Below are 19,771 nucleotides of genomic sequence, written 5' to 3' on the forward strand. Positions count from 1 at the left end.
AATATGTTCATTGTCTTCTAATGAAAGAAGGGTTCCTTTCGCCGTAGTCGGGTTGAAATTAGAAGCTTGCCACGCCCGGACTGTTACACCAACGCATTAGCATGTTAAAGCGATTTCATTGAGGAGTCTAGCCTTTAACTAGTAAGTACTGTACTTACTGGGTTTTTGAGGGGGGGGGAGGTGTCTTTCGCTGGAAATCTCGCCTCCTACTTTGAAAATACCCGTGAAACCGGTTCAGTTCGTCACAGCCAGCACTCCTGCAGAGAGGGGGGTTGTACTTGCAGTGTATACAGTACAGGCGTTATGCTCTTCGTTAATGTCTAAGCTGGAACATATCATTATATCTCATTTTGTATTTCTTAAAAAAAAATCTTTTTACCAGCCTAACAGTATTGTTTTTAACCTGTAAAGCGCTTTGAGGAGCCACCTTTAAAGGCGCCATATACAATAAAGTTCATTATTATTACTATTGTAAATTTGCTGGACAGAGAGGTGAACATTATTACACAGAAGACAAAGATAGCGATTTACGTTGCATTGTGTATCGTGCTGCTTTAATACAGTTTTAAATAATTAAAAGTCTAAACAGTATCAGCTTTATTTATGGGTTTTAAATAAAGGTGATTTAAACGCGATTTAAATCAATATAAATGTTTATATTGTAACTCATAGGTGACTATTCATTGTTATTAAAATGACTTAAATTCGATCATGTTGTGATATTTAGAAATATACATTTGTTTGGTGCGAGTGAAGTTTTATTTAATCTCTGAGCCATACTGATTCTTCTGGAAGCCAGTTTCCGCCAGGGAGTAAAAAAAAAAAACACACTATGGTATTCTCTCCAATGCAGTGCAGTTAAAAACATACCTCTGATGCTGCTCCTTAATGAATATCGTTTATGACCATCAGAAGCTTTATGCTCCTTTTCTTTTTTCTAGTGGATTGAACAGGGAGAGGCATTTCATGATGTACTTTTCACTGATGAAACAACAGTGGCTCTGGAACAGTTTTCAACCATGTCGTTTTATAAAAAGGGGAGATATGTACACGTTACTGAAGCTAAAAGTTTAGCCTTTGTCACTAATGTAACCACTAAATAAAGACATATAGAAATCCCTACGTTACAGACTGTATATGGCTGGTATTGGTAGTTTAAAGAAAAAATACACACCAGTATTCCACTTTCTCCCTAAACATTTTAAGCATCAGAGTCTTACATGTGGTTATTTCGGAAACGTTTGTACGTGCTCCTTCTGACCATGTTACTGTTTACTGTTACTGACCATATTAAGTTTAAGTGCCTGTGGGCACTTTTCCTGTCCGTGGGGGGTGGACCGTCTTTCATTAGAAAGTTAGTCTGTTCTACTCTGAGAATGTAGAGGGGGTGGAAAGTGCCCACGGTCATTTAATTAGTATTAAAATTCGCACTGATTCCCTTGCGAAGATACGGACATAGGAATATTCGTGCGTGGTCAAAAAATGGCATAAAAACGACAAAGTGAAGGCTGTGAAAACATTCACAATGTACTTTATACACAAAGCAAATATACCCCCCCCCCCTCTCAATTCAATTCAAGCTGCTTTATTAGCATGACAGATGGGTACAATCAGTGTTGGGTATTTACTTTGCTTTGAGATGCCACTTTTAAAGGTGATATATAAAATCAAGGCTTTAACTTGCTTTAACTCCGCAAGTCTGAGTTCTTGTGTCTGTCCTATCCGAACCCGAAAGTATTACAATATGTATCTTTATAGCAGGTGGTGTACAGCTTTTTAGTATAGATTACACTTTTCTAAAATGTATTTAAAAAATAAAAACGATTACAATCTAATCTTTCCACGTTTGATCCCAAAATAAATCTAAACGGGGAGAAAGCTATGCTGAAAGTTTATTAAGATACTTAGAAGACAAAGATATCAATTTATGTTGCATTTGTCTGATTGTGAATCAAAAAACACATATATTTAAACCCGCATTTGCGATTTAAATCAAAACGTTATTTAAAGCAATATAAATGTTTATATTGTAACGCCTAGGTGACTATTCATTGTTATTAAAATGACTTAAATTCGATCATGTTGTGATATTTAGAAATATAAATTTGTTTGGTGCGAGTGAGGTTTTATTTAATCTCTGACTCAGTGATGGCCTGGCATGGTGAGGTGCGCTGGCAGCTATGTGGTGTTACGCAGTGGTGGCCTGACACGGTGAGGTGCCCTGGCAGCTGTATGATGCAGTGGTGGCCTGGCACGGTGAGGTGCGCTTGCAGCTATGTGACGCAGTGGTGGCCTGGCACGGTGAGGTGCGCTTGCAGCTGTGTGATGCAGTGGTGGTCGGGTATGTAGAGGTGCACTGGCAGCTGTGTGTTGTGACGCAGTGGTGGCCTGGCACGGTGAGGTGCACTGGCATATAATGAATATATTCATGTGCATCCAACACACAGTTCAATGCTAGCAACTACACAAAATCTAAAATATGAGCTCTACTTGCCACTTACAATACCAACAGTACCAGCTAACTTTAGTAGTGACATTTTCATGGATCTTTTTAACAATAAAATTTACAACATCAGACTTCAGACACAATTAAACAGGCCTCAAAAAAGTCTGGTACAAACATTTTCAGCATGGTGAAACATGGTGAACATTTCCACCACTGCGTCACACCACACAGCTGCCAGCGCACCTCACCGTGCCAGGCCACCACTGCATCACCCAGCTGCCAGCGCACCTCACCGTGCCAGGCCACCACTGCATCACACAGCTGCCAGCGCACTTCACCGTGCCAGGCCACCACTGCGTCACACCACACAGCTGCCAGCACACCTCACGGTGCCAGGCCACCACTGCATCACCCACCTGCCAGCGCACCTCACCGTGCCCGGCCACCACTGCATCACACAGCTGCCAGCGCACTTCACCGTGCCAGGCCACAACTGCGCCACACCACACAGCTGTCAGCGCACCTCACCGTGCCAGGCCACCACTGCATCACACAGCTGCCAGAGCACCTCACCGTGCCAGGCCACCACTGCGTCACAACACACAGCTGCCAGTGCACCTCTACATACCCAACCACCACTGCATCACACAGCTGCCAGCGCACCTCACCGTGCCAGGCCACCACTGCGTCACATAGCTGCAAGCGCACCTCACCGTGCCAGGCCACCACTGCATCATACAGCTGCCAGGTCACCTCACCGTGTCAGGCCACCACTGCGTCACACATATTTCAGCGCCATATATTTCATGGATATTATGGAATATAATGGATGGATATCTTAGTTATCTTTCTAGTTCACAGGTTTGCATGCATAATTTAATTTTGAAAGCCACTGAGACATCAGGTACTACTGTTGTATTTATGAAAAAGAAACAAAACAAAAAACATACTAACAACTGTGCCATCCTACTCCTTAGTTAATACATTTTATTATTCATAAACAGTTAACATTGTTAGCAAAATATTTTGAATTATATTTAACCCTATTTTTTCTTTAGTTTTGTATTTAACTTATTATATGATAGTCAGACTTAATGTATATTTGAACAATGAAAATATATTTTTACAAGATTTTACATTAAGCACTTAAAATTAATATGGTTAATAATAGTAAACTGTAACATGCTGTAACAAGATCGGTTAAACTGCGAAGAAAATGCTTTCAGAGAAAATGTTTCAGGTGTGAAGAACATAGATCTCCAATGCAATTTCAACCAAACCTGTTCCCACACACCCTGCCCCCACTACCATTAGAATATACACAAAGCACTCAAATCTTTCGAGCTAATGATCAGGTGACCCGAGAGAGAGCGAGAGAAACACCAAGGGGTGCGGAACCAGGGAACTATTTACATGGAAAACGGGCGATCTCCCCAGACTGTCCGCCCGTTTCACTGTTACCTGGATACCTCTTTATTTAGAACTCACTAACACTGATTTTTAGTTTAGAAGGATTCAAGTAGGGTTTTAGATGAAAGGCAGCGACCTTAATCAAGCCCAAATCATAATTGAACCCATTCAGAGCCTACATTACATTTTAGTGTTTCATTCTGAGCAGAAGACCCTCACACCTGAAGAAGGGGGAGGTGTTTTTCGCTGGAAATCTCGCCTGCTTCTACTTTACAACCGGAGTGCTGGCTGTGACGAATTAAACTGGTATTACAGGTTTCAATCACAGACCATGTGACATGGGAGTCAGGAAACTAACACACAGCGCCACCGGATTTGATAACGCTATAAAAACGCTATAAAATAATGTGACTTGGCACAGAACAAGTTTACAGCACAGTAATAATAAATGCTGACCATGACTTTAGAAGCATAAATTGCCTTACACTCAATTTAAACACAAGCTGTCTTTAGCCCTCTAAGCTGGTTCATACAGAAATGTAGAGATCCAGGCTCAGAACACACAGCTTCATTAGCGAATACATATGCAGGACAACTAGAGAAGACGTTTTACAGAGGATGGATTTTTAGAAACATCCCATCAGTGACATCACTGAAGTCAACTCCTAGGTACTGTAACTGTCGTGTGGATAGTTTCACAAGAATCAGACAAAGGTTTAAGCATCGCTTGTTCTAGATAAAACTGCAAAAAAAAAAAACAACAACCCATAATGTACTTCTTTGCGGCTCTGTTTGCCCAAATCATATATTCACAACGTGAAATCTAGAAAATAATATTACGTAACCAAAATCCGCAATATGGAAACAGAACCTGTGTAATTGTTGATAGATGATGTACTCGTAACATTTTTTCAAGACGAACTACAACATTTAAAAAATGACTTGTATGTACTTGATATCTCTAATCAATCCACGGGTCCCAGCACAAAACGAAACTAAAACGCATACCGTTTCGCACTTCTTATTAGTTGCTCAAAAGTAATTTGACCGTATGAAATGCATAATATAAACCTAGAAACATATACGTGAGCAGTACTTAAGCACTGTAGTATCGGTGTTAAGACATACCTCTCAAATACTGTAAATCAAGTTAAAAATATCTCAAGACCGATTCTGGTCATAATGAAACCATGTTTCGTGTATGTTTTCTTTAAAGTACCGAGACCAGCCATATACTGTATGTTTATGTTCTTAAATTAATATCGTTTATGGCCTTCACACGCGTTGCAGTATGCTCCTATTCTTTTTATGCTCAGCTACTAAGATTTCCCTTCAGTGGTAAAATTAGATATGAATATTCAATACTTAAACGGGCACAGTTAAGACATTAAATATACATATACATACTGTATACAGTACAGTTTGCATACGGTAACATGTTTATGTTCCTAAATCAATCTCTTTTATGAGCATGTGAAAGGCATGGTGAATCACTGTACTTTGCATGATTGGAAACAAATGCGTGATTGCGAAATGCTGTGGTGTTACTTTTACAAAGACGGTCAATGAAAAAAAGAATGTTGACCAGGGCAATACTTTGAGTTTACACTTACAGCTTGTCCAAGGTCATTCATTATTAATACTATTAGTAATATCTTCGTTAAAGACTTTGATGGCCACAGCTCAAACATGAGAGGTTGAGCTTTATTAGCTCCACCTTGCGGAAATTCCGGATACTATTATTTTGCTTGTCGTATTATAGGATAATTTACGGTAACTCGCGGTATTTACCGGTAGCTTGCGGTAGACTGCGTACAGCGTATCGCAAAATAATGCGGTATCGCCCGCGCATTTTGAATGGCTGCATCTGTAAATTGCATTTTGAGTGCGGTTTTTGACTTTTTTTAAATTACAACCCATACATAAGCTGATACTGTTTAGACTTTTTTTAAAAACTATTACAGCAGCGCAATGTGCTTTTTCACGAAACCTCCTAGAGTAACGAAATGTCTTGCGTTGTACAGCTTTTCAGCTAAATACTGTATATTTATCACTTACGCCTGACATAAGAGGTGCCCGATAAAAACCGGTTGAACAGCTCTGTTGGAAGTTTCGTGAAAAAGGAGGTTTTGTGAAAAAGCTACAGGAGTGCCAATCGTAATCTTTTTTTTATTTTTAATCGTTCAATGCAGATGGCTGGTGGCATGTTCCATAAGAGTACAGTAATTAAAAACCATTAATACTTTCGTTGGAGTTTAAATAAAGTTGATGTTTTATCTAGGAGCTGCTCGCCTCACCTGCGTCTGAATAGCGGCTTCTAAACTGTGAAAACATGTGTCTGTCTTTCTGTAGGGGGAAGGGAATCCGATCTGCAAGGTGTCTTTCGCTGGAAATCTCGCCCCCTTCTGCTTTGAAAATACCTGGGAAACCGGTTTAATTCGTCACAGCCAGCACTCCCGCAGAGAGGGGGGTTGTACTTGCAGTGCATCGGTATAGATGGGAAAGCCAGAGCCGACCGCTATGCCGCCCACGTGTTATGCTCTTAATAACGTTAATGTCTAAGCTGGAACACATCATTATATCTCATTTTGTATTTCTATAAAAAAAAATCGTTTGCCCAGCCTAACACTATTGTTGTTATTGTTTTTATCCTGTAAAGCACTTTGAGGAGCCACCTTTAAAGGGGCCATATACAATAAAGTTCATTATTATTACTATTGTTAATTTGCTGGACAGAGAGGTGAACATTATTACGCAGAAGACAAATATAGCAATTTACGTTGCGTTGTGCATTGTGCTGCTGTAATACAGTTTTAAATAATTAAAAGTCTAAACAGTATTAGCTTTATTTATGGGTTTTAAATAAAGGCGATTTAAACGCGATTTAAATCAATATAAATGTTTATTTTGTAACGCATAGGTGACTATTCATTGTTATTAAAATGACTTAAATTTGATCATGTTGTGATATTTAGAAATATAAATTTGTTTGGTGCGGGGTGCGGAACCAGGGAACTATTTACATGGAAAACGGGCGATCTCCCCAGACTGTACGCCCATTTCACTGTTACCTGGATACCTCTTGGGGGATATCCTCTATATCCTCTTGGGGGGAATATCCTCTTGGGGGATATTCTTACAACCAGTGATTATAAGACGATCTGTCAAAGTGCAATGAAATACAATATGGCGGACAGTATGCTTCTCAAAGCGCTTTACAGGATAACAACAATAACAACAACAATTTTACAAGTCCTGGGAGGAAGAATATCATCAATATTAATAATAATAATGAACTTTATTTTATATAGCGCCTTTAAAGGAGGCTTTTAAAAAAAAATTAATGCCTTTGCATTTGCACACAGAGCAGTGTTTACTTGAACATTGAGATGCCATACTGAATAATTCCTGCACACAACCATTGCAGCGGAATTTGCATCATTTGGCAGGGCTATGATTCATACAAGTGGTGGTGGATTTGGAGACAAAATGTATTTACATTGGGTTGCTGTAAGTGGAGCACTAATAAGCCCAAAGCTCTACTTATTATTTTACAAAAGAATGCACCTGACAAGCTGGACAGTATGCTTCTCAAAGCGCTTTACAGGATAACAACAACAATAACAACAACAATTTACAAGTTCTGGGAGGAAAAATATGATCAATATTAATAATAATAATAATAAACTTTATTTTATATAGCGCCTTTAAAGGTGGCTCGTCAAAGCGCTTTACAGGATAACAACCGATGAAACAACATTGGTTGGGGGTTGAAAATACCTGTGAAACCGGTTTGTTCACAATGTACTGTAGACACAGAGTGTTACACCAATGCATTAGCATGTTAAAGCCATTCCATTGAGGAGCCGGGCGCGATAATTGTTTTGTTCCTTGATACAGTATCTGATCTGCAAGGCCATTTGAAACAAAACAAAAACTAAAAATAAGATACAATCTACAGACATTCACAACATAAACATATCTTAAAACATTTACATATATTGTTAAATTATTACTTTAGATATATACTTTAGGTTACTGAAACAGCCAGTTAATAAAATCGTTTTGTTCTTGTTTGGAGGTGGGGATATTCTGACAACAATTGATTTAAAGACAATCTGTCAAAGTGCAATGAAACAATAATTACGCTGGGTGAACGTTCCGAGGTCAAATTCTTCCGTGACAGGGGTACCTTTAAAGCGCAGACGACGACACCGAAAAATTTTAGCGTGCCCTCTCTTTTAAGCCCTGGCCAAATACGAAGGCAGTACGTACAGTTATAATTCAAACTGAATTAAAAACTACTCCTATTTGGCATTTTAGTTATGGAGGCAGAAAGATGCCCCCCAATCTCTGGGTGCCTGAGTTGTCGCCATCTTTAACCAGTTCCAAGTCGCAGCAGGTAGAGACATGTTCGAAAAAAAGTTCATCCCAGCTACAATACATTACTTTTAATATTTTTGTGGTAAGAGGGAGCAAAACATCAGTATTTACTGCTAGTAATTAGTGTACGATCTATAGTTGAAATCTGACCCTAAATAAAAAGAAAAAACATTTTCAGAGAGCAATTACGCTGTGTTTATGTAGAATAAGTGATTAGGTTTATGAGCAATCTAATTACTTATTCGTTTAAAACGCTATATAAAATAAAGTTTATTATTAATTTGCTGGACAGAGTGGTGAACATTATTATGCAGAAGACAAAGATAACGATTTACGTTAAAAGACAATTAAACTCGGGTTTGTGATTTAAATGAGAATGGGGGTGACGGGAACTCTTAATCTTAATAAAAATAAAATAAATAAAACAGGTTTCGATAGTTAATAACCACTTTTTATGCACGAAACACGGGTGATTTTTCTTCCTCCTGATCAGTTTAGAAATCTGTGTACGCTGTAAGGTTTTTACTTCTTAATTAAACTTTTAAAATACACGTTTCGAATAGAAAGAAATCCTCTTCCTGGTACAGTATGTATAGCAGATCAACATGTCTTTTTTCCCCAATCAGAAGGGTGTCAGCCAATCACCATTCTGAAGCCCTACCGTAATCTCTGGTATAGGGAGACCCCAGAATTCTGTCCCATAGTTTAGATAGATGATAGATACTTTTATTGATCCCGTGAGGGAAATAAAGTAAATCATTTTCATTTTAGGAAATTATTAAAGGCTCGGTTAAAAGCAAAGGAGATCGTCTGTTATAGTGGACATAAAAACAAGAGTTTGCTGCGGCGTTATTGGAAACCCAAATTTAACAAAAAATCGCTGGCATTATATCCTAGAAGACCAGACCGGAAGAATGCCCGCACCGTAAAAGAAAATGCCTGATGAACTAGGGATTGGACAGTTTCCAAGTGCTTGTACAATCGATGGAAATGTTCAAATAAATGTGCAAAAGAAATAAACAAAATAATCATTTATTTCTTTATCATATTGGCTAGCTAATGTCCTCTCTTTGCTAGTTAGTGGCTGTGTTTCTGCATTGGGTAGCAACGGATGACTATGTTCGGCAGAAGATGCAAACAGCTTAATTTTCGTGTTAAATAATTTTTTAAAATTAAAATTCATTCTATACAGCAATCGCATATTTGGGTACCGTTTCATAAAACTTTCATGCTTAAAATGTTTAGGGAGAAATGGAAGACTGGTGTGTATTTTTTCTTTAAACTACCAAGACCAGCCATACACAGTACAGTTTACATACAGTAATGTTTATGTTCCTAAATTAATATCGTTTATGACCTTCAGATGCGTTATGCTCCTCTTCTTTTTATGCTCAGCTACTAAAATTTCCCTTTAGTGGTAAAATTTCATATAAATATTCAATACTAAGCGGATTAAAACGTGCACAGTAAAGAGATTAAATGATTAAATCTTTTCACTACCGACCAATGCACCACGAGTGCCCCTGTCGGTCATTTTGGCCAGCCAATCACTTACCGCGGTGCCCTGCGCTGGCTTTCCCATACCGCGGGTTTGTACCGTGCATTTTGAATGGCTGCATCTGTATCACATGTGACATGACAAATTTTCAATTTACAACTTCAGCTTATCACAGTAAAGGTCTGAAATCATTTGCAAGGTGGATTATTGAGGCCAAATTAAAACATCTTAAGAGATAAGATGTTGTGTATGTAACTTAGACATGGCTAAACTTGCAGAAATGACATCCCACATAGATAACTTATAGATAACCTTTATTGCATTGATTTACAGATGCCAGGTCTAATTGTTTGAACATATTTTGTTTGTTCCGTAATAATAATAATTTCCTACACTCCACTCAAACCGTTTTACAGGTAATGGGGACTCCTCTCCACCACCACCAATGTGCAGCACCCTGGATGATGTAATAGCAGCCATAGTATGCCAGCCAGACTACAGCTATCACTGGGGTGGAGAACAGAGTGATGAAGGCAATTCATAGATGGGGATGCTTTGGAGGCTATGATTGGTAAAGGGCAATGAGAAACTTGGCCAGGACACAGGGGTTACAACCCTACACTTCTCAAAAAATGCACTGGGATTTTTAATGTCCAAAGAGAGTCAAGACCTCGGATTACATCTCATCCAAAGGATGGCACATTTTTACAGTACAATGTCCCCATCACTATACTGGACCAATAGGACGTACACAGACTGCAGGATGAGCATCTCCTACTTGACCCAATAGCACCACATCCAGCAGCAATCTTAGTTTTTCCCAGGAGGTCTCCCATGCAGGTACTGACCAGGCTCGCACCTGCTTAGCTTCAGCAGGTTGCCATTTGTGAATCACAGGGTGATATGGCTGCTGGCTATTATCCTACCATAAGCTTGATTTTAAATGAAGAACACCCTCGTACTCTGGCAGAGTTCTTAATCATTAAAATTTAACTGCATTAAGCAATAATTGCAACATCTGCATTACATCACAACGGGCTACATGGTAATTTGCCCAAATATTAGGAAATATTACTATCTCATGGTGCCAGTAAATACATAGCTGGCTTGAGCAGTATAAGACTTCCATCGCCTTCCCTGGTCAGAACAATCCACAGATTGTAGTCCTACAGAAATCCTATGAGATCTTTGGAACATTTTGGAACATGGAGATACACCAATGCCTATGTTTCCTTGGCAGAAAGGGATGTGAGGGATTTAATTCCCATTTTATTGAACCAGATAACGATCAAGTCCTGTTGTCTGATGGGTCCAGCATCAAGGTGCCAACCAGTCAACTCTCAAAAGGTTAGCAGTTCTGCAATTTAGAACTTAATTATCAGTTCTAAAATAATTGTTTTAAAATGTATTTTTATTAGTGGAAAGATATGAACTATCCAATACCTAAGCATGGCTACCAGCTCAGCTCAGTTTTATCAAACAATAAGATTGATTTAAAATAATATCAATAGGATTAACATGATGTATATCAGGGGCATGCTGGCACTATGATTAGCAGAGCTGTGGGGCCCTGGGTTCAATTTTTGAGGTGCTATCTGCTTGAAGTTTTTATGTTCTCCCCGTATTCATGTGGGTTTCCTCCAGGATATCCAATTCCTTCCTGCAGTTCAAAGACATACTGGTAGTTTAATTGGCTTTATATAAAATTGGTGTGAGTATACATTATTTTTACGTACTGTTTTCTTCCTGGGGTGTTAATATTAATATTAAAAGGATTTCTACACTGCTCAAATACACTAGGGTTGATTCATTGTTAATCTCACCATTCAATAATACGGCTAAAGTATTCTTTCCCCCTGCTCAGTACAATATAATATTAAAAATAAATAAACATGCCTGGAGCAATGTAAGGCAGTATTCTTTTACAAGTTTTGTAAAGATTGCATTGCTTTACAAACAAACCCCAGCATGACCTTTTTTGTTTTTCTTTTCTCTCCATGTATTAAGTAATGCTGACCAAAAAAATATTTTTTTCTGACTGTGCTTGTGCTGCCCCCTTTAGTTCAAATTGTAAAAAATCTTTAAAAACTCTTAACTCTTAAAAAAACCCAGATAAAAACGGTTGAGTACTTGTAAGGAAAGGTAGAAAGGTAACCAGAATAAGAAAATCATACACTAGCTGATCATTCTTGTAACCATCCACTAAACACAACAAACTGTGCAGAATTAAGATATACACTCTATGAGCATCATGGTAATGTAATATCTAATGAAATGTAAATGTTTGTATGGCTTAATAATAACATATGCATGTAGCTGTTTTCCATCACTAACCGGAAAGGATGCAATATAAAAATATGGTGAAAGTTCTTTTCTTGCTTTTGTTTTGTATTAAGAAAAGATCTCACTTTCGTTGCATGTTCTTTTCATCACGTGAAAAAAATAATGCAATGGATCTATGCTGTGGAAGATGGAAAACATTTAAAATAATAGTTCCAGACTGTATTCTTGATAGATCTGGATCAGAAATGAAATTAATTCTCAAGGGACTCTATATAAAAATATACCTTCATAATTGATAATGAATCCTAAAGATAATAGCTTTGGATTTCATGGGAATTTGCCCAGACATACCTCTAGATTGTAATTTTAGTGGAATTTAACACAAAACAGGAAATATATATGCTACATTGAGAAACTGCAACAAATACTGTAGCTTGTATGCTGTAAGTATTAAACAAAGCAAACACAAAAGGGGGTTGGGCTCACATTAGGTATTTTGGAATACATTTACTGGAGGATATGAAGGTAAGATATTGTAAAATCTAAATCCTAAGAATAGTTCAAGTTCAAAGCTATACAATATATTTTCTCAGGGTAACAGGCATTAACATAAAAAGTTGGTTTATTATTTAGATGCAATTGTATAAAAGATTGTATTGCAAAAATGAAATGTATTACATTCTTTTAATTAGGGACACTTAAAATTTAGCAATTGTTAATAGATTCCTCTTCAGGTGTAGAAATGTGGGTTGGAAAATTATTTTCGTTACAACAATTATATTCAATGGCCTCTTTACCATCACTTAAGCTTTGTTCAATTCCCCTTTTCCTAGTTTTTAACATAAGTACTTCAGTTCAAAATATCTGGAATTTCATGAGATGTGTAGAAGTAGAAGTAAATTACTGTGTAAAGAATAATATGGGATACAGTAAACTAATTAATTAAAACATTCATTAAGACTATGATTCTGGGAGATGCTCTAAGCAATTCTCATAGATGTTTTCTTTCAGCACATACAATGTTGACCAGAACCAGACTGAAATATCTCGTCAAAGAATAATCAATGTTGCTGTGTAGACCAACTTTGTACAGTATCAGGTACATTTCTGCATTGCTTACATTGTATGTATTATAAATATAGCTATAGTTACACAGGATTAAACTGTCCTAAATTATCTCTGCTTTTTTTTTCTAGAGAGATTAAGAAAACCAACTAATGTAAAGTATACTGTAGCACACTCACAACATTTATTACAATACAATAGCCTTTCAGAAGATGAGGTATTGGACAATACACTCAGAAGAAGGGAAAAGTGCAAACAAAATAAGTTAATTTTTATAAAGTAACAAAGATAACACTTTAAATATGAAAATGTTTCTCTCTTCAATTCATCTTTGATATGTGCTGGACTGCAAAATCCTTTCAGTCTTGTTCTGATAACGAGCAATACATATATACTGTAGCATTTAGATAGATAAGCACTAAAGAGCAGTAAATATATAAGATATTGATTGATAAATAGGGCTAATGTTTGTGCCTCCAGAATTTTAAAAACAGTAGAGAATAAAATTAAATTATAATATAACAGTGATAGTGATAAAGAGCAGGAAAAAATAACTAGAGGAGCTAGATTTAAAAAAGCTGGTAGATTTGAAAAAAGTAGAACAATATATTAAACACTAGGGGCTAAATATTTTATTTTATAGCAACAATGGAATGTTACATTCAAAAGATTACAATCTTATTCCAGTCATGATAACAAAAGCCTCCCATCAGCATCATTTGTTGAGAAAAAAAAAAGAAATCAGACAGATATGTTTATTTGTATAGCCCTAGGAAAGAAATGGAAAGGCTCTGAAATCACAATACACTGAATAATTGGTGTAGTCAGAGCCTTGATGAAATTTTGGAGGTGGTGCAATTATTTTACCCTTGTCAATATCAATGAATCCTCCTCTATATAAACTTGGTAATGGGTTTCTACCCTGTGTCCATGTCCCTTTTCTTCTTTTATCAGCAGTTTTGGCTCCCTGGGGATTGGTCTGTTTTACAACACTGTCTTTGACACAAATGCTTCCTGATACATTTCTCTTTGTCTAACTCCCCTCCAGAATGGAATTGGAGGTGATGTTAAGAATTGAAATTCCCATAGTTTTTAATCTAAAGCAATAATTTTGTAGATTTTCAAATTACCAGGTAACTACAGATGCAGCTATTCAAAACACATGGGGTATTTTGCTGTACACCGCGGTGGGCGTGTCACATCAAAACGCAGTATCACGCAGTATCACGCGGTGTAACGCGTCATTTGACGTCATACCAGAACGTATCCGGAATCACCTTGTAAAACCGCCAGGAGGAGCCAATAAAGCTTAACCTCTCATGTACAGCATTTGAGCTTTTAAATTTAAACTGTGTATTACAGCATGTTAATCATCAGTCATTAAAAAGTTGGTATATTTTATGAAAGCAAGATTGCTCAGCTGGGCAAAAGTACACAACCTACCTTTATCATAAATATTTTAATTATGCAGAAATATTTTATGCATCAAAGCCTTTACCAAAGATATTACAAATACTATAAATAATGAATTACTTTGGACAAGCTGTAAACACAAAGTATTACGCTGGTCCACATTCTTTCTAACGCCATTTTAAACAAAAAGACTTTTATTTTTTTCATTGACAAACACCACAGCATTTTGTTGATCTAACTAACGAGGACAGGACATTAGCTAGCCAATATGATAAAGGAATAAATTACTTTTTTTATTCATTTCTTTAGCACATTTGTACAAGCACTTGGAAACTGTCCAAGCCCTACTTTGTCAGGCATTTTCTTTTACTATAACGGGCATAAAAACTCCCTTGCTTTTAACAGAGCGTTTCATAATTTCTAACAATGGAAATTATTTAAATTACGACACGTATTAGCCAGGACAGGAGGGTCTACTGTACACAGAGAGGGGCGGGAGGGGGGAACAAGCTGCCCAGCCGTGTGGAATGCTATAGAACCCTAAACAGACAATACACACTAGCTGAATATTTGACCAAGATATCCAGACACAGCTGGATGAGCTCCACCAGTAAAACTCAAAGTATCATGCTGGTCCACATTATTTGTAACTGTCATTTTAAATGAAAAGACTTTATTTTTTCATCAACAAAAATTAACACCACAGCATTTTGTTGATTTAACTAACAAGGATGGGACATTAGCTAGCCAATATGATAAAGGAATAACTTACTTTTTTGTTTATTTCTTTAGCACATTTATTTGAACATTTCCATCAATTGTACAAGCACTGAAAAACTGTTCAATCCCTAGTTCGTCGGGTATTTTCTTTTACTATAACAGATATAAAAACTCCCTTGCTTTTAACAGAGCGTTTCATAATTTCTAACAACAAAAATGATTTAAACTGCGACACTTTTATCATTCAACGAGAGCTCAAAATATCACAAGGATCCTCAAGAGATCAACAAAGACAACAGAAAAAGATATGTGTATAAGATACTGTCCATGGGAATCCAAGCTTTTTTATCTACGCTAAGAAGTAGTCTTTAAAATTTCTTCATTACACAGTGAAGTCAAAATTCCGGGATGTGCCTATATTAGTAAATATAGGACTTCTTTGAATGTATGTCAGGCAATCAGACTTCAGGACCGGAATTATCCGTTTTATAATGGGGAATATAGTGTAAAATCCTGTGTTCGGTAAAATGTTTCAGGCATTCATGTGAAGAACAACAGAGCTTTCACTGGCCGATTATCATTATTATCATTATTATTAATAATTATATTAATTTAAGGGTTTAAATATCTAAACATATGTATCTATATAGCAGGTAGTATCACTGTATTCCACTTTCTTTGTAAACATGGAAAAACAGATTCACAACGCGACGCTGTGTCTGTGTAAAAAAAAAAACGGTTTGAACACCCTATATTGTAATAAGCTGCTGAGCTAAGAATAGGAATGTTCCTGCTGTCAGAGGGGTTGGAAAGTGCCCACGGTCATTTAATTAGTATTACAATTCGCACTGATTCCCTTGCGAAGATATGGACATAAGAATATTCTTGCGTGGTCAAAAAATGGCATTAAGCACTTAAAATTAATATGGTTAATAATAGTAAACTGTAACATGCTGTAACAAGATCGGCTAAACTGGGAAGAAAATGCTTTCAGAGAAAATGTTTCAGGTGTGAAGAATATAGATCTCCAATGCAATTTCAACCAAACCTGTTCCCACACACCCTGCCCCCACTGCCATTACACAAAGCACTGAAATCTTTTGAGCTGATGATCGTGCCCAGAGAGAGTGAGAGAAACACCAAGGGGTGTGGAACCAGGGAACTATTTACATGGAAAACGGGCGATCTCCCCAGACTGTCCGCCCGTTTCACTGTTACCTGGATACCTCTTTATTTAGAATTCACTCTCCCCCCTGGCTGTCTCACTTCTTTTAATCCTTCTGTGTCCGGATTGCAATGGGTAAGATGTTTTTCCAAGAAAAAAAGAGAAATTTCACCAGAGCCTATTCTCTTCTTGTCTAATTTATAGTTTAGAAGGATTCAAGCAGGATTTTAGATGAAAGGCAGCGACCTTAATCAAGCCCAAATCATAATTGAACCTATTCAGAGCCTACATTACATTTTAGCGTTTCATTCTGAGCAGAAGACCCTCACACCTGAAGAAGGCTTGCATTTTCAATCTTCTCTTTTAAGCATGTGTACAATGCTGTAATACAATTTAAAATAATTAACAGTTTAAACAGTATCAACTAAACTCTATTAATATAAGTATCGAGTGGTATTAAATAAATACAGCTTTTTAGTATAGATTACACTTTTCTAAAATGTATTTAAAAAATAAAAACGATTACAATCTAATCTTTCCACGTTTGATCCCAAAATCCCAAGAAAAATACATCAAAACGGGGAGAAAGCTATGCTGAAAGTTTATTAAGATACTTAGAAGACAAAGATAACAATTTATGTGGCATTTGTCTGATTGTGAATCAAAAAATACATTTAATTAAACACGCGTTTGCGATTTAAATCAAAATGCGATTTTAATCAATATAAATGTTTATATTGTAACGCATACTGTACAGCCTCCATTTCTCTATAAATATTTAAAAGATTGTTTGCGCAGCCTAAGAGGGGGGGTCTGCTCTCAGTGACAGCTGACAATCCTCCATACTCTCAAGTGAAAAATTAATAATGCCAATGTAAACGTCGTATTTACAATTTGTTGATAATAGAAATGTTAAGTTCTCTAAAACTTTGTGATAGTTTACCCAGGGCAAAAGATCAGCTACAGTGGGAAGATGCGACACCGAAGATATGATTAATAACCTTTTAAATCTGAAGGGAGATCTAAAGGGATCCCCCCTCCCCCCCACACGATAGAAGCAGGAAGCAGAAGCAGGGACCGTTGTTAGAAGTAAAGCAGGTGACTATTCATTATTATTAAAAATGACTTAAATTCGAACATGTTGTGATATTTAGAAATATAAAAAGTCAATTAATTGTCCATAACATTGCTATTTTATTTTTTTAAAGAAATGTTTGTTAAAAGAAAAGTCACGGCACTGGCTGGATTTGAACACCCAACCTGTGGTACAGAAGTCAGGCACATAGACCACAATACCACCCGCAAGGTCACATGAGGAGTGGTGAAACAGCCCTACACATACAGTATTAACAGATATTGTACAGCGTGTACTATTGTGTTGCAGTATATGAATATAATTATGTCGTTATTAATTTCTTTAGATACGCGATTCCATATTATATTCGCAGAAAAGCTTAAAACTACCACTTTTTATACACGTTATTTCACATGTTAGTTAAAGACTTCAATGTTTAAAATGTTTAGGGAGAAATGGAATACTGGTGTGTATTTTTTCTTTAAAGTACCGAGACCAGCCATAATACTGTACAGATGCAGCCATTCAAAATGCGTGGTACAAACCCGCGGTACGGTAATCTACCCACAAGCCATCCCCATCTATGAATTGCCTTCATCACTCTGTTCTCCACCCCAGTGATAGCTGTAGTCTGGCTGGCATACTATGGCTGCTATTACATCATCCAGGGTGCTGCACATTGGTGGTGGTGGAGAGGAGTCCCCATTACCTGTAAAACGGTTTGAGTGGAGTGTAGGAAATTATTATTATTACGGAACAAACAAAATATGTTCAAACAATTAGACCTGGCATCTGTAAATCAATGCAATAAAGGTTATCTATAAGTTATCTATGTGGGATGTCATTTCTGCAAGTTTAGCCATGTCTAAGTTACATACACAACATCTTATCTCTTAAGATGTTTTAATTTGGCCTCAATAATCCACCTTGCAAATGATTTCAGACCTTTACTGTGATAAGCTGAAGTTGTAAATTACCAATTTGTCATGTCACATGTGATACAGATGCAGCCATTCAAAATGCACGGTACAAACCCGCGGTATGGGAAAGCCAGCGCAGGGCACCGCGGTAAGTGATTGGCTGGCCAAAATGACCGACAGGGTCACTCGTGGTGCATTGGTTGGTAGTGAAAAGATTTAATCATTTAATGTCTTTACTGTGCACATTTTAATCCACTTAGTTTTGAATATTTATATGGAATTTTACCACTAAAGGGAAATTTTAGTAGCTGAGCATAAAAAGAAGAGGAGCATAACGCATCTGAAGGTCATAAACGATATTAATTTAGGAACATAAACATTACTGTATGTACGTAAACTGTACTGTGTATAGCTGGTCTTGGTAGTTTAATGAAAAAATTCATACCAGTCTTCCATTTCTCCCTAAACATTTTAAGCATGAAAGTTTTATGAAACAGTACCCAAATATGCGATTGCTGTATAGAATTAATTTTAATTTAAAAAAAATATTTATCACGAAAATTAAGCTGTTTACATCTTCCGCCTGAGAACAGTCACCCGTTGCTACCCAACGCAGAAACACAGCCACTAACTAGCAAAGAGAGGACATTAGCTAGCCAATATGATAAAGAAATAAATAATTATTTTGTTTATTTCTTTTGCACATTTATTTGAACATTTCCATCGATTGTACAAGCACTTGGAAACTGTCCAATCCCTAGTTCATCAGGCATTTTCTTTTATGCTGCGGGCATTCTCCCGGTCTGGCGCCGGTCTGTGTCTTTTAGGATATAATGCCAGCGAACTCTTGTTTTTATGTCCACTATAACAGACAATCTCCTTTGCTTTTAACCGAGCGTCTAACCCCTCTGATTGGAGAAAAAAGACGTGCTGGTTTCCGATGACATACAAGTGGAAAGATTACAGATTTTAATCATCTTTTTTCTGAACCAGGGAAAATCTGATCATATTTCTCTATAACAATAATAAAAAACTTTATTTTACATATCACCTTTAAAAGTGGCATCTCAAAGCAATACAGTAGATGTAAACCACAGATTACAAAGTAAATACCCAGACAAACGCAAACGCGTTTTTAATAAAATGCTTTTATTCATTCAGCAGAGAGAGAGCGTAAAACCAGGGCGTAACAGCTGTTCCTTTTTCTGATCACTCGCTCTCTGGATACACGTCTCACCTGTCCTGTTCTTTGTTTTCCTAATTTGCTGATTATGCCTTCTGCAATCCACTCCTGCCCTCACACCTAAAGAAGACTATTTTAAATTTCTTTGCGCGGTCCATTGTGCAATTAACCCTTGTATGTGCTGTCCTTAAGGTGATATCACATAAAGGT

The sequence above is a fragment of the Atractosteus spatula genome, chromosome 9 (assembly GCF_055471065.1).
Source record: "Atractosteus spatula isolate fAtrSpa1 chromosome 9, fAtrSpa1.hap1, whole genome shotgun sequence".
Taxonomy (NCBI): Eukaryota; Metazoa; Chordata; class Actinopteri; order Semionotiformes; family Lepisosteidae; genus Atractosteus; species Atractosteus spatula.